An 11,681-nucleotide genomic window follows, 5' to 3' on the forward strand; every position below is an offset into this window, starting at 1 on the left:
CCACACTTCTGGCTTTTTTCACTCAGAATTGACAAACTATCAATTGTTGAGATAAATTGAGTTATAAAGTCCAAACTAGGAGATAAAAAGTCAGAATTGTGAGATAAAATAGGTCAATGTTATAGCTTTAAATAGTAGGCTAATACAATGTGTCACCTATGAACTGCATATGTGAATATTATGTAGACCTATTGTTTAAATCGTAGACGTAATCGAGTCACTCTCAAAATACTTAAACATTTGTATGCACGTTTTGCAATTAACTTAAATATATTGCTTCGATCACATCTTTAAATTAACAGTTTTATATTTCTCTGTTGTTTTTAATAAATTATGTAATTCGCAGTGCTTCATGGGACTGTAGTTCTTTCCCTCATTAAAGCCGATAAGTATCTTTGTCTTTATGTCCAATTTTCAAAAAATGTTCTGCTTCAAGCCCAAGTTCGTAATGTTGTAATTCTCATTGACTTATGTTTTAACGAAGAGTTTTTTTTATAATCCCTATGGCGAAAATGAATGGGAAAATATTTCCAGAACTAACACCACTGAACAAGTGGGCGGGACTAATAAACTCTGCACCACATGAAGTAGTGTCAACATAAAACAAACTTTGCATTATGTATTTTTTTTGCATTATTCATTATTCTTTTAACAGACTTGTTAAACATCTTTGCAGAAAAGATGCATGAAATACGAAGGCAAATATTATACAATCCTGACTTAAACTTCCAATATGTTCAGAAAAAAGCTAAATATGTAGTATAACATCAGTAGTAGGCTATTATTAACAGTAGATGAAAGTAACAGCAGAAAGTTTCAGCCGGTCACCATCATGCAAACATGAAATATCAGACATGTAATAGTTCTTTGCAGGTTTTTGTATTCCACTGCGCTGCTTTTCAATAGCTTTTCTATGTAAACATCGTAGACGTAATCGAGTCACTCTCAAAATACTTAAACATTTGTATGCACGTTTTGCAATTAACTTAAATATATTGCTTCGATCACATCTTTAAATTAACAGTTTTATATTTCTCTGTTGTTTTTAATAAATTATGTAATTCGCAGTGCTTCATGGGACTGTAGTTCTTTCCCTCATTAAAGCCGATAAGTATCTTTGTCTTTATGTCCAATTTTCAAAAAATGTTCTGCTTCAAGCCCAAGTTCGTAATGTTGTAATTCTCATTGACTTATAATGTTTTAACGAAGAGTTTTTTTTATAATCCCTATGGCGAAAATGAATGGGAAAATATTTCCAGAACTAACACCACTGAACAAGTGGGCGGGACTAATAAACTCTGCACCACATGAAGTAGTGTAAACATAAAACAAACTTTGCATTATGTATTTTTTTTGCATTATTCATTATTCTTTTAACAGACTTGTTAAACATCTTTGCAGAAAAGATGCATGAAATACGAAGGCAAATATTATACAATCCTGACTTAAACTTCCAATATGTTCAGAAAAAAGCTAAATATGTAGTATAACATCAGTAGTAGGCTATTATTAACAGTAGATGAAAGTAACAGCAGAAAGTTTCAGCCGGTCACCATCATGCAAACATGAAATATCAGACATGTAATAGTTCTTTGCAGGTTTTTGTATTCCACTGCGCTGCTTTTCAATAGCTTTTCTATGTAAACATGCGCTTGATGTGCAAACTCGTCTTGCGCACCTGTTGAGTTGAGCATGTGCTTCTTTAAGGTCCTGATCTTGTGCCGATAAGATCCAGACAAGGCCTAATCTTGAGGACCTAAAGAGTAGTATTGCATCCTTCATATCTCTGAAGAGTCTTTCGCGTTATCAGATTTTGTAAAAAAAGCTCCTCTGTTTAAAAATGATGTTTAACATTTTATCTAATATATTAAGATGAAAACATGAGAAGTTTTTCATGCAAAACAGCCTAATGTTATTTTGTGGAAGATGATGCCGAATGCCGTAAGTTAAAGAGAATTTACAAAAGATTAGCAATTCATTAATTTGCGATTAAAACATGTTTGATTGAAACAGTTAAATTAATTTAAAAAATATATATATTGCAAATATTTCCAGTTTCGATTTTTGACGTGACAAAAATTAACATTCATTTATCCCATAGCAATGAAATTATTTTTTAAAAATGACAAGTTTAATATTTTATCTAATATATGAAGATGAAAACATGAGAATGTCTCCTCTGCAAAATAATGAAGCCATTAAGCAACTATTTTTGTGAAAGAGGCTTTACAAAAGATTAGCAATTAATTAATTAGCAATGTTTTATTGAAATATTTCCATTTTTTAAAAATGGCAGGAAATTAGTAAAAGCTGAAATACTTTTAATACATTTCTTTAGATAAAGAGGCTTTACAATAAGCAACCAATTAATGAAATAATTAGCAACTTAAAAGTTTTATTAAAACATTTCAATAAAAAAAAATCTGAAACAGCTGAAATATTTGTAATAAATTGCCTTTTTTAATATTAGTCGTCTGATATGACAAAACATTCATTCAAATCAAAGTAGTGACATTATTTTTCAATCAATTCACTTAATCGCGGTTTAAAAAAAGATTTATATCTTTAAAAATGACAAGATAAATATTTTATCCAATACGTTTTCAATTTATTTAAGTAGCAATTAAAACATTTCGAAAGATTGAAAACATCAATAAAAAATAGGAAAAAACTGAAACATTATTTTTAAAAATTATATTAAAAATAAGAATATTTTAATACATTTTAAAAATGAACATTCAATCACACTGAAGTAGTAGAATGATTTTAAATGATTTCACTTAACTGTGGTAAAAAAGATTTATATCTTTAAAAATATCCAAAATATTTATATTAAGATGAATTATCATAATCTCTCTTTTAACAAATCCCATAATGGTTTCCTTTCATTATTCTTAGAGACGTTTTTCTCAGTCGTTCACCGCTAATCTATCTTTCAGATTTCTTCAAACAAACAGCGCAGAGGTCTGAACGAGGATGAAAAGGCAGCAGAAAATCGCAGCACCTGACATGTTTTGACATCTCATGAATGCAGACGCAGTCATCTGTCACAGCGCTGGAGACCTCTGACAAACACCAGATAAACATCCCTGCACTCAGCAGGTGCTCATTTCACAATGCTGCTCTACCAGCCTTCAGCGCCACAAACACATTTCACCTGCTAATACATTATCAATAAAGATTAACACCATCGAGTCAGACTCCAGTTGCTTGGAGAAAGAAAACAACTGCGCAGCCCGTGCAGAAATAACGGAGTAATTGAATAAAGATGAAGCCGCCGCTGCTGATGCTTGCGCGTCTCAGATCTCACACATTCACGCCCTGATTGTAGCACATTAACAGAACAACATCTCGGCACATCTGCCTGCAACACAATATCTGCAACTGACGGAGGTACAATGAAAACACAAATTAGCACCATCTGCGAACGACAAGAAGCTCTGCTTGAAGACGAAACATCTCAGCGTACAAATTAAACACTCGTCAAGAGCCAAATGAGAATAAAACTAGCTTTGGCCAACGCTGATATCTAGAGATAACGGCGGACTATGGCAGATTTAAATGTCAAATTCATAATAAATTGCTGAAGCAAACACTGACTTTACACAGTATTTACTAAAAATTATTTGAAACCTGAAAATGTGCAGTTTTAAGTTGCTTTGTACAGGGCCCTTTTGTATTTAAATTTTTCTGGATTCCATTATTTTTTTCTGTTTTAATTTTTCTGGACAAATCAAAAATGTGTCTAATGTCTACTTAATTAAAATCATGAAACTTATACAATTTAACATCGATTTATTAAAGTTTAATAAAAATTACATGTTTAGGGCCCTATGAAATGTTTCATTTTTTCTCAACTTCTGTGTTATTGTTACCAAATTCTGTTTATGCATGTCTAATTATTTGAATGCTTAATTTAATAAAATTTATTTTTACAATATAGCCTACGAAATACTGTTTTTTTTCCCCCTCAGAAATTCTGTGATTCGTATAAAAAATTTTCTGGTTATCAAACGAAGGCATAAAACATTAATTTAATTCATTTTTTTAACCAAATAAAAATTAAAAACGTTATTTTTTGGCAAACAAAGGAGATTTACTATTAACATTAAAACATGAAAGAAATCATGTGTAATTATTCCTTAAAAAAGAAAGTAGTAGTAGTAGTAGTAGTATACATTCTACTGAACAACAGTAATATATTTCAGGCGCAATAATGTCTTCAAGTTAAACCGAACTTTTATTTTGACGGGTTGCCGTGAATACCTTTACATTTCTGTGTGCATATGATATGACGATAGTTTCTCTCAAATGCTCATGAAGTGACTCTGAGCAGTTCTAGAGATTGTTTATGTTCATGTACTCATATATTGAGACGGCAGACGCTGAAATCACCGCGAGCTGATCCTGGTAAACTACTATCTGAATTGTTTTCATTATAGCGCTCATCATTGGCATAAATGCAATAAATGATCAACTGAGATTTGCAACTGTACAAGATGTAAGTTTAATTTTAAGAATAGCTGTTGACATGTATTAGTAGCTGAAAAAACTCTAAGTTAAACATTACATAATGCTACTGGTCAAATATATTTATAGCTGAACATTCAGAGTCCATTTGAAGCCTCTTCATTTATGGAGGTTTATCAAGAACTCAAGTGTCGTAAAGATCAATTGATACGTTAAACCCCAAAATCAATAAAAAATTGGGCTTGAGAGACATATCACTTAAAGCTGCAGTCCGTAACTTTTTTTGGTTAAAAATAATCCGAAATCATTATTTGAGCAAGTACATAACCAGCCAGTGTTCGAAACTATCGCCTTACTTTAGCCCGATTCACAACGGTTAGCTTATAATAATGTTTTCTAGTTTGAGTGGCATGGGTAGGTTTTCGCGGGAAATTCGAGCATGGCACTGCGTCATTACGTCACGTCTGTAAACATTTTGGGTTAAAAGAATTTCTTAATATGAAATTCGAAGAGTATGACAATTAGATTAGAGTGTGCAGAAATTGAAATCTACTCGCTTATACACACTACTCATAGTCACGCAATGCTGATGTTGTTAACTAATCATTTGAGAATAAAGTATAACAATAATAATAATTTGAACGGTTTGATGTGATACGAGCAAACCGATCTTTAGATTTAATCACCAGTGGTAGCGAGATTTATGGTAATGCTTGTTTCCTCAGTTGGTCAGAACAAACGTGGCAGACTTGTTACTTACTTGTTCAGATGGCAATATACAGTGAAAATTCTGTAATCACCATTGGTAGCGAGATTTATGGTAATACTTGTTTCCTCAGTTGGTCAGAACAAACGTGGCAGACTTGTTACTTACTTGTTCAGATGGCAATATACAGTGAAAATTCTTATTTGGGTCATATATTTCAAGACGTAGGCTAGAATCTGTGATTGCGAAGGACAGTAAATATCCACCGGTGCGGTGACTGACTGCCACACATAGGCTTCAGAACATTAGATTCATCCGCGCTGGAGCCGAGCCGCCGCACAACCCACATAATGAAGATAATTCCACACACAACTGCAATTCCAGGTTTTCAAACAGAGATGGCGACAAAGGGGCAAAACGTACGGACTGCAGCTTTAAATAAAATGTAACCAAGAGCAATACAATAAAATACGCCAATGTTCAACATCTAAATTACATTTACTTGATTATAACAGTAATTGCAATAAACAATTTTTCAGATGGCGATAATCTCAAAGCTTATAAATAAATATAAATTCAAATTTGGGAGATTTTTTGCCTCATTACAAGCTATAATTAGAATTTTAAGAATTTACATAATTGACATGCATGATTAAAATACAACAACAAAACCTAAGTAGTTGAAGAAACTACGCAAGATGAGCAACACACAATGCTGTCTGTTCGAACATATCTATAACTGGACATTTCTATATCTATAACTTTGAAGCCTCTTCATTTACGAAGGTTTAGCAGGAATAAAAGATGCATTGAAGCTTCAACATTAATCTCAGACAGAAGCCTTTGACAAGCTTTACAAGACCGAGAAACAGAAGAAAGCTAATTTAAAAACTTTTAGGAGTACCAACAAAATGGAAGCAGACCAAGAAAACTCACAACTGTAGCTAAAAATACAAAACTCCATGCAACTTCCATTGATTATAATGTAATATTCAAGTAAAAGTCAATCTGCTATGAATCCAATATGACACCAGATTGACCAAAAACAGACTGTAGGTTGAATCGAGTTAAAATCCCCCTCATTCACTATAGAAATGAAAATGAAAACAAAACAGCAGCACAAAAAAAACGGCCAGGCTTCAGAACATTAGATTCATCCGCGCTGGAGCCGAGCCGCCGCACAACCCACATAATGAAGATAATTCCACACACAACTGCAATTCCAGGTTTTCAAACAGAGATGGCGACAAAGGGGCAAAACGTACGGACTGCAGCTTTAAATAAAATGGAACCAAGAGCAATACAATAAAATACGCCAATGTTCAACATCTAAATTACATTTACTTGATTATAACAGTAATTGCAATAAACAATTTTTCAGATGGCGATAATCTCAAAGCTTATAAATAAATATAAATTCAAATTTGGGAGATTTTTTGCCTCATTACAAGCTATAATTAGAATTTTAAGAATTTACATAATTGACATGCATGATTAAAATACAACAACAAAACCTAAGTAGTTGAAGAAACTACGCAAGATGAGCAACACACAATGCTGTCTGTTCGAACATATCTATAACTGGACATTTCTATATCTATAACTTTGAAGCCTCTTCATTTACGAAGGTTTAGCAGGAATAAAAGATGCATTGAAGCTTCAACATTAATCTCAGACAGAAGCCTTTGACAAGCTTTACAAGACCGAGAAACAGAAGAAAGCTAATTTAAAAACTTTTAGGAGTACCAACAAAATGGAAGCAGACCAAGAAAACTCACAACTGTAGCTAAAAATACAAAACTCCATGCAACTTCCATTGATTATAATGTAATATTCAAGTAAAAGTCAATCTGCTATGAATCCAATATGACACCAGATTGACCAAAAACAGACTGTAGGTTGAATCGAGTTAAAATCCCCCTCATTCACTATAGAAATGAAAATGAAAACAAAACAGCAGCACAAAAAAAACGGCCCCCAACAGCGAGTTGAAGATGGGGCCGTAACTCACTGTGACTCAAGACGGTTACAAAGCTTTATGAGGGGTGTAAGATCCTGAATGACGTCCCGCTCTGGAGTGCATATAAGGACTCGTACCGCACCCCTGTCATTCAACACGCTCCACTCCGGTTCCGATGAGCAAAACATTCGTCTTTCACTGCGCTAGAATCCACTTGGGCTCCGGCCAAATGGCAGCACAATAACAAAATGTCAGAGCGAGAGAAAGTGACTTAGTAGACGTTATCCTGAGCTCACCTCACAGCACTCGCTGCAGGAACACAAATCCCCAGCAAGCCATTTATCTCCAGGAGGCTTTGTTGTGGATCAGGACAACTCCGACCGCAATGGCACCGGATGCCAAAAAGGCTTCTGCTGGATCCTGAACATGAATCAAACCGCACTGAATGCAGGTTACCCATCCAACCACAGCACAGTCAACCAGGTTTTACCCCAAAATCTATAAAAAAAATTGGGTTAAAACTGTCACACATAGACATACTGTAATAAAATGGCAGAATCGTCTCATTAATTGGTCTGGCTGATGTATTGGTATTCTACTATCTGAATTGTTTTTGCTGTAGTGCTCCACATTGGCATTAAAGCACTAAACGTATAAATGAATACATGTAAATCTACATTAATTAAGATTTTCAACATTACAAGCCACAAGTCAAATTTTAAGAATAGTCATCGCAAGTGTAGGGCAAAGTTACTTTTAAAAGTAATGCATTACAATATTGCGTTACTCCCTAAAAAAGTTACTAATTGAGTTACTTTTTATGGAAGATAATGCGTTACATTACTTTTGCATTACTTTTTCTCATCTGGGCAGGGCTTGCTTGTTTGTTTTTAATATTTAAAAAAATTTAATTAAAAAAAGAAGAAAGTTCAACACTCTTCAGCCATTAAAAATTGAAACACAAATGTTATGGTTATCTAATGTCATTTTTGCTTATTAGTATGACTGAATTGGATCACTGAAGGTCAGCAGCAAAGATATTGGTTAATAAAATGGGATTAAATGCAATAAAGGATATCGGTGTTGTTTAACATTTAAATATTGCAGGTTTGCATCATATTCCCTTGTTTGTTTTTAATATTAAAAAAAATTAATTAAAAAAAGAAGAAAGTTCAACACTCTTCAGCCATTAAAAATTGAAACACAAATGTTATGGTTATCTAATGTCATTTTTGCTTATTAGTATGACTGAATTGGATCACTGAAGGTCAGCAGCAAAGATATTGGTTAATAAAATGGGATTAAATGCAATAAAGGATATCGGTGTTGTTTAACATTTAAATATTGCAGGTTTGCATCATATTCCGAGTTTGCATTTCACTGTTTTTACTCATTTTTGAGGAATTATTATGATGCTGTCTGATCAAACAGGCCTGTAGCTGAACATTTAGAGCCCAGTTGAAGCCTCTTCATTCATCGAGGTTTAAGTCGTAAAGAACGGTTGCTATATTGAAGCCGCAGCCCCAAATCAATAAAAAAATCGAGCTTCAGAGATGTACTGCTGTAATAAAATGGAACCAAGTGCAATACAATAAAAGACTCCACTGTTCAATAACTAATTAAATTTATTTATAATAATAATAATAATAATAATAATCATCATAATAAACCATTTTCCCAATGTCGGTAATCTCAAAAAGGTTAAATGAAAGAGCCTAGTGACTCAATGAAGATCATAAACGATTCACATTAACGCAACAGAAGGCGGCGTCCAGGACAAAATAAAAATCCAGTGTAAATCTTGAATAAAGGCAGGTTATAAAGCTAAGACTTCAGGTGCTTTTCAGCACTTATCGGAACAAAGCCAGAAGCAAACCAGGGAAACTCTATAACATAACCTCCAGACGAGAGTTTCGCTCACTGAAATGGGGAACTCAGATGAAAACAACCTGAGCAATGACTCTCTAACGCACACAGCATAAATCAGAGTGCCACCACAATGATCAGCGCGTATGCACAATTCATAACGAAAACCATAAACCCCCTAAAAACGTGCCAAAAAGTCAGGTACTTTCCAAACCCTCATTTATGGAACTGAATTCTCAGTTCTAGAACTGTAAGTGGTTTTCGACAGCAATAAGCAAGCACAACGCATCCACTCGCTCAAACATTAGCACTTCTGGTTTGCATTGTAAGCTACCACACTGAACTAACAAGAAACAATTCCACCAAGAATATCAAAAATATAGATTATCGCATTTATTGCACATGCATTGAAAGGATAAAATATATTTAAGGAGTTGTAAAGTGGCACCATTCTGCTAGACGATCAACTTTTTGAACGCTGTATCGACCAATCAGCATCTAGGACTGCAACTATCCATTAAGAATATTTACAGTGTTGGAGCCCCGGCAGAACATGAGAACGTCTTTGGCAGTGCAGTGTGATATTTTGGCAGAAACTGTTGTTTTGGATTTAATGGAAACAGATGCTGCCAAATGTCAAGAGACAGTCATTTGCGTGAACTGAACTTGATGATGTTACATTAGTCGTAATGACTCGAAGTCTTTGAGCCTGCGGAAAAGCACCTCGGACCACTCCATCGACGCCAAGAGCGCTGGCAGACCTTAAATTATTAATGCAAAGTGTACATTTTCATGGCTTTCGTGCATGCGTGGCTGAATCTCTGATCATTAACGGAGCACATGTCTCACGTTAAGGAAGAGGACGGTTTTTTCCCGTGAAGGTTTTGAGAGCACTTGTGCGGTTTGAAGGCAGGAATGAGGAAAGACACTCGAGGGATGATTTTGCCCTTCAGCAAACTAAACAGGACACAATAATTACTGCGGCAGGATGACAAACACACCAAAAAACTAATTAAGCTGCTGTTTTTTCCTGATAAATGACCCTCGTTCATTTGTTCTCTATTTACACAACCAAGACAATTCTGCCATTACTAAATAAAAAAAAAACATGACTTTTCTGAGAAATTTTGAATAACGTACTTTTTTTTTTAATTGAGTCCAACAGTTGGCTTCTGGAAGTAAAAATACCATTCATTTTCTCTAAAGGTGGAATCGATTTTAACGGTAACTTATAAACCATTAAAGACAGACCTACTGTGAGCTACAAGGTTGTTAATCAATGGTATAAGCTACTGTTAAAGCCATCAACCAGCAATATTTAATTTTTTATAAAATAATCATGTTTAACAGCAAAATCTGCAATGAAAGTGATTCTCGATGAGATGAGAAAAATCACACGAAACAACCGGCAACTCACATGAAGCACTGCAACTGACCAAATATATGCATATTTTGCAACAAACATAAAATATATTGGCTATATACATAATCAAAATCTTTAATTTCTCCATCGTTTTTAATTCAATTATATAATTGCTTCTAAGGATTGTAGTCCTTTCCCTCAGTCTTGTACCTGTCTCTTTTTGTCCGATTTGGTTTGTAGATTATAACTCTTTAACGCAGACTTTTTAAAAATCCCTATGCGAAAAATACTTCCAGAACCAAGGCCGCTGAAAAAGTGGGCGGCACTGCTGCGCTCTACAGGGACAGGAGATTTTGCGCTTCAAAATGACACAACAACGCCTTAAAAGTATTAAAAGCTGTTGTCCATATGACTTGTGCAATAATAAAGCACAGCGCCAGCAACACCAAAATCATGGGTTTAATTCTCAGAGAATGCATGAACTGATCAAACGCAGACCTTGAATGCAACGTTGGCTGCTTTAGATAAAAGCATCTGCAAAATGCATGAATGTAATGTTATACAATGTGCACTACATTTCAAGTCTTACAAAGTCACACGACAAATTTGGGTCCGTTTTTCATAAAAAGCAATCATGGAGTCGTATAGACTATTGTTATGCCGCATTTTGTCATTTTAGAGGCTAAAAGCCAAATATTCACCTTTTTGTCTTCAATGGAAGTCATAGGGGTTTGCAACAATACGAAGGTGAGTAAATAATGGGTACGCGTGCATGATAAACAGCAGTTCCACCTAATGTCAAAACCCAAAACGCTTTGACAGCTTTGCCAGTGTTATAAAACATTTTAGTGAATTGAGCAAATTGTGGATACTTTTCATTTGCTACCATTGAATCGCATTAAACACATCAACCACCTGCTCTAGATTTCAGCCAATAAAGCCCAAATCAGCCACTAATGAGTATACCAAGGTGGTGCCGGTTGTACTATTGTACAGTTATGGTATCACCATGGTATTTTGATTTATGAGTGTGTGAGTGTGCGAGTGTGTGTGAGAGTGTGAGAGTGTGTGTGTGTGTGTGTGTGTGAGAGAGTGTGAGTGTGTGTGAGAGTGTGTGAGTGTGTGTGAGAGTGAGTGTGTGAGTGCGTGAGAGTGAGAGAGTGTGTGTGAGTGTGTGAGAGAGTGTGTGTGTGAGTGTGAGAGAGTGAGTGAGTGTGTGAGAGAGAGAGAGTGAGTGTGAGAGAGTGTGTGTGAGTGTGTGAGAGTGAGTGCGAGAGTGAGTGAGTGAGTGCGAGAGTGAGTGAGTGAGTGCGAGA

General features: G+C 34.9%; 1 protein-coding gene across 2 annotated transcripts in view; it reads right to left on the minus strand.

The window, feature by feature from the left end:
• LOC107573029 (zinc finger protein 609-like) overlaps nt 1-11,681 on the minus strand; it is a 99,969-nt gene that overhangs the window by 85,547 nt on the left and 2,741 nt on the right. Inside the window, exon 1 of one of the 2 annotated variants that reach the window (XM_016259466.1) lies at nt 7,188-7,574. The exons of the other annotated variant lie outside the window; for it this stretch is intronic. The gene's annotated coding sequence lies outside the window, so the exon portion shown is untranslated. Of the gene's footprint in view, nt 1-7,187; nt 7,575-11,681 lie in introns of those variants that run through there. 2 annotated transcript variants of the gene reach the window in all.

The sequence above is a fragment of the Sinocyclocheilus grahami genome, unplaced genomic scaffold (assembly GCF_001515645.1).
Source record: "Sinocyclocheilus grahami isolate Dianchi unplaced genomic scaffold, SAMN03320097.WGS_v1.1 scaffold1853.1, whole genome shotgun sequence".
Taxonomy (NCBI): Eukaryota; Metazoa; Chordata; class Actinopteri; order Cypriniformes; family Cyprinidae; genus Sinocyclocheilus; species Sinocyclocheilus grahami.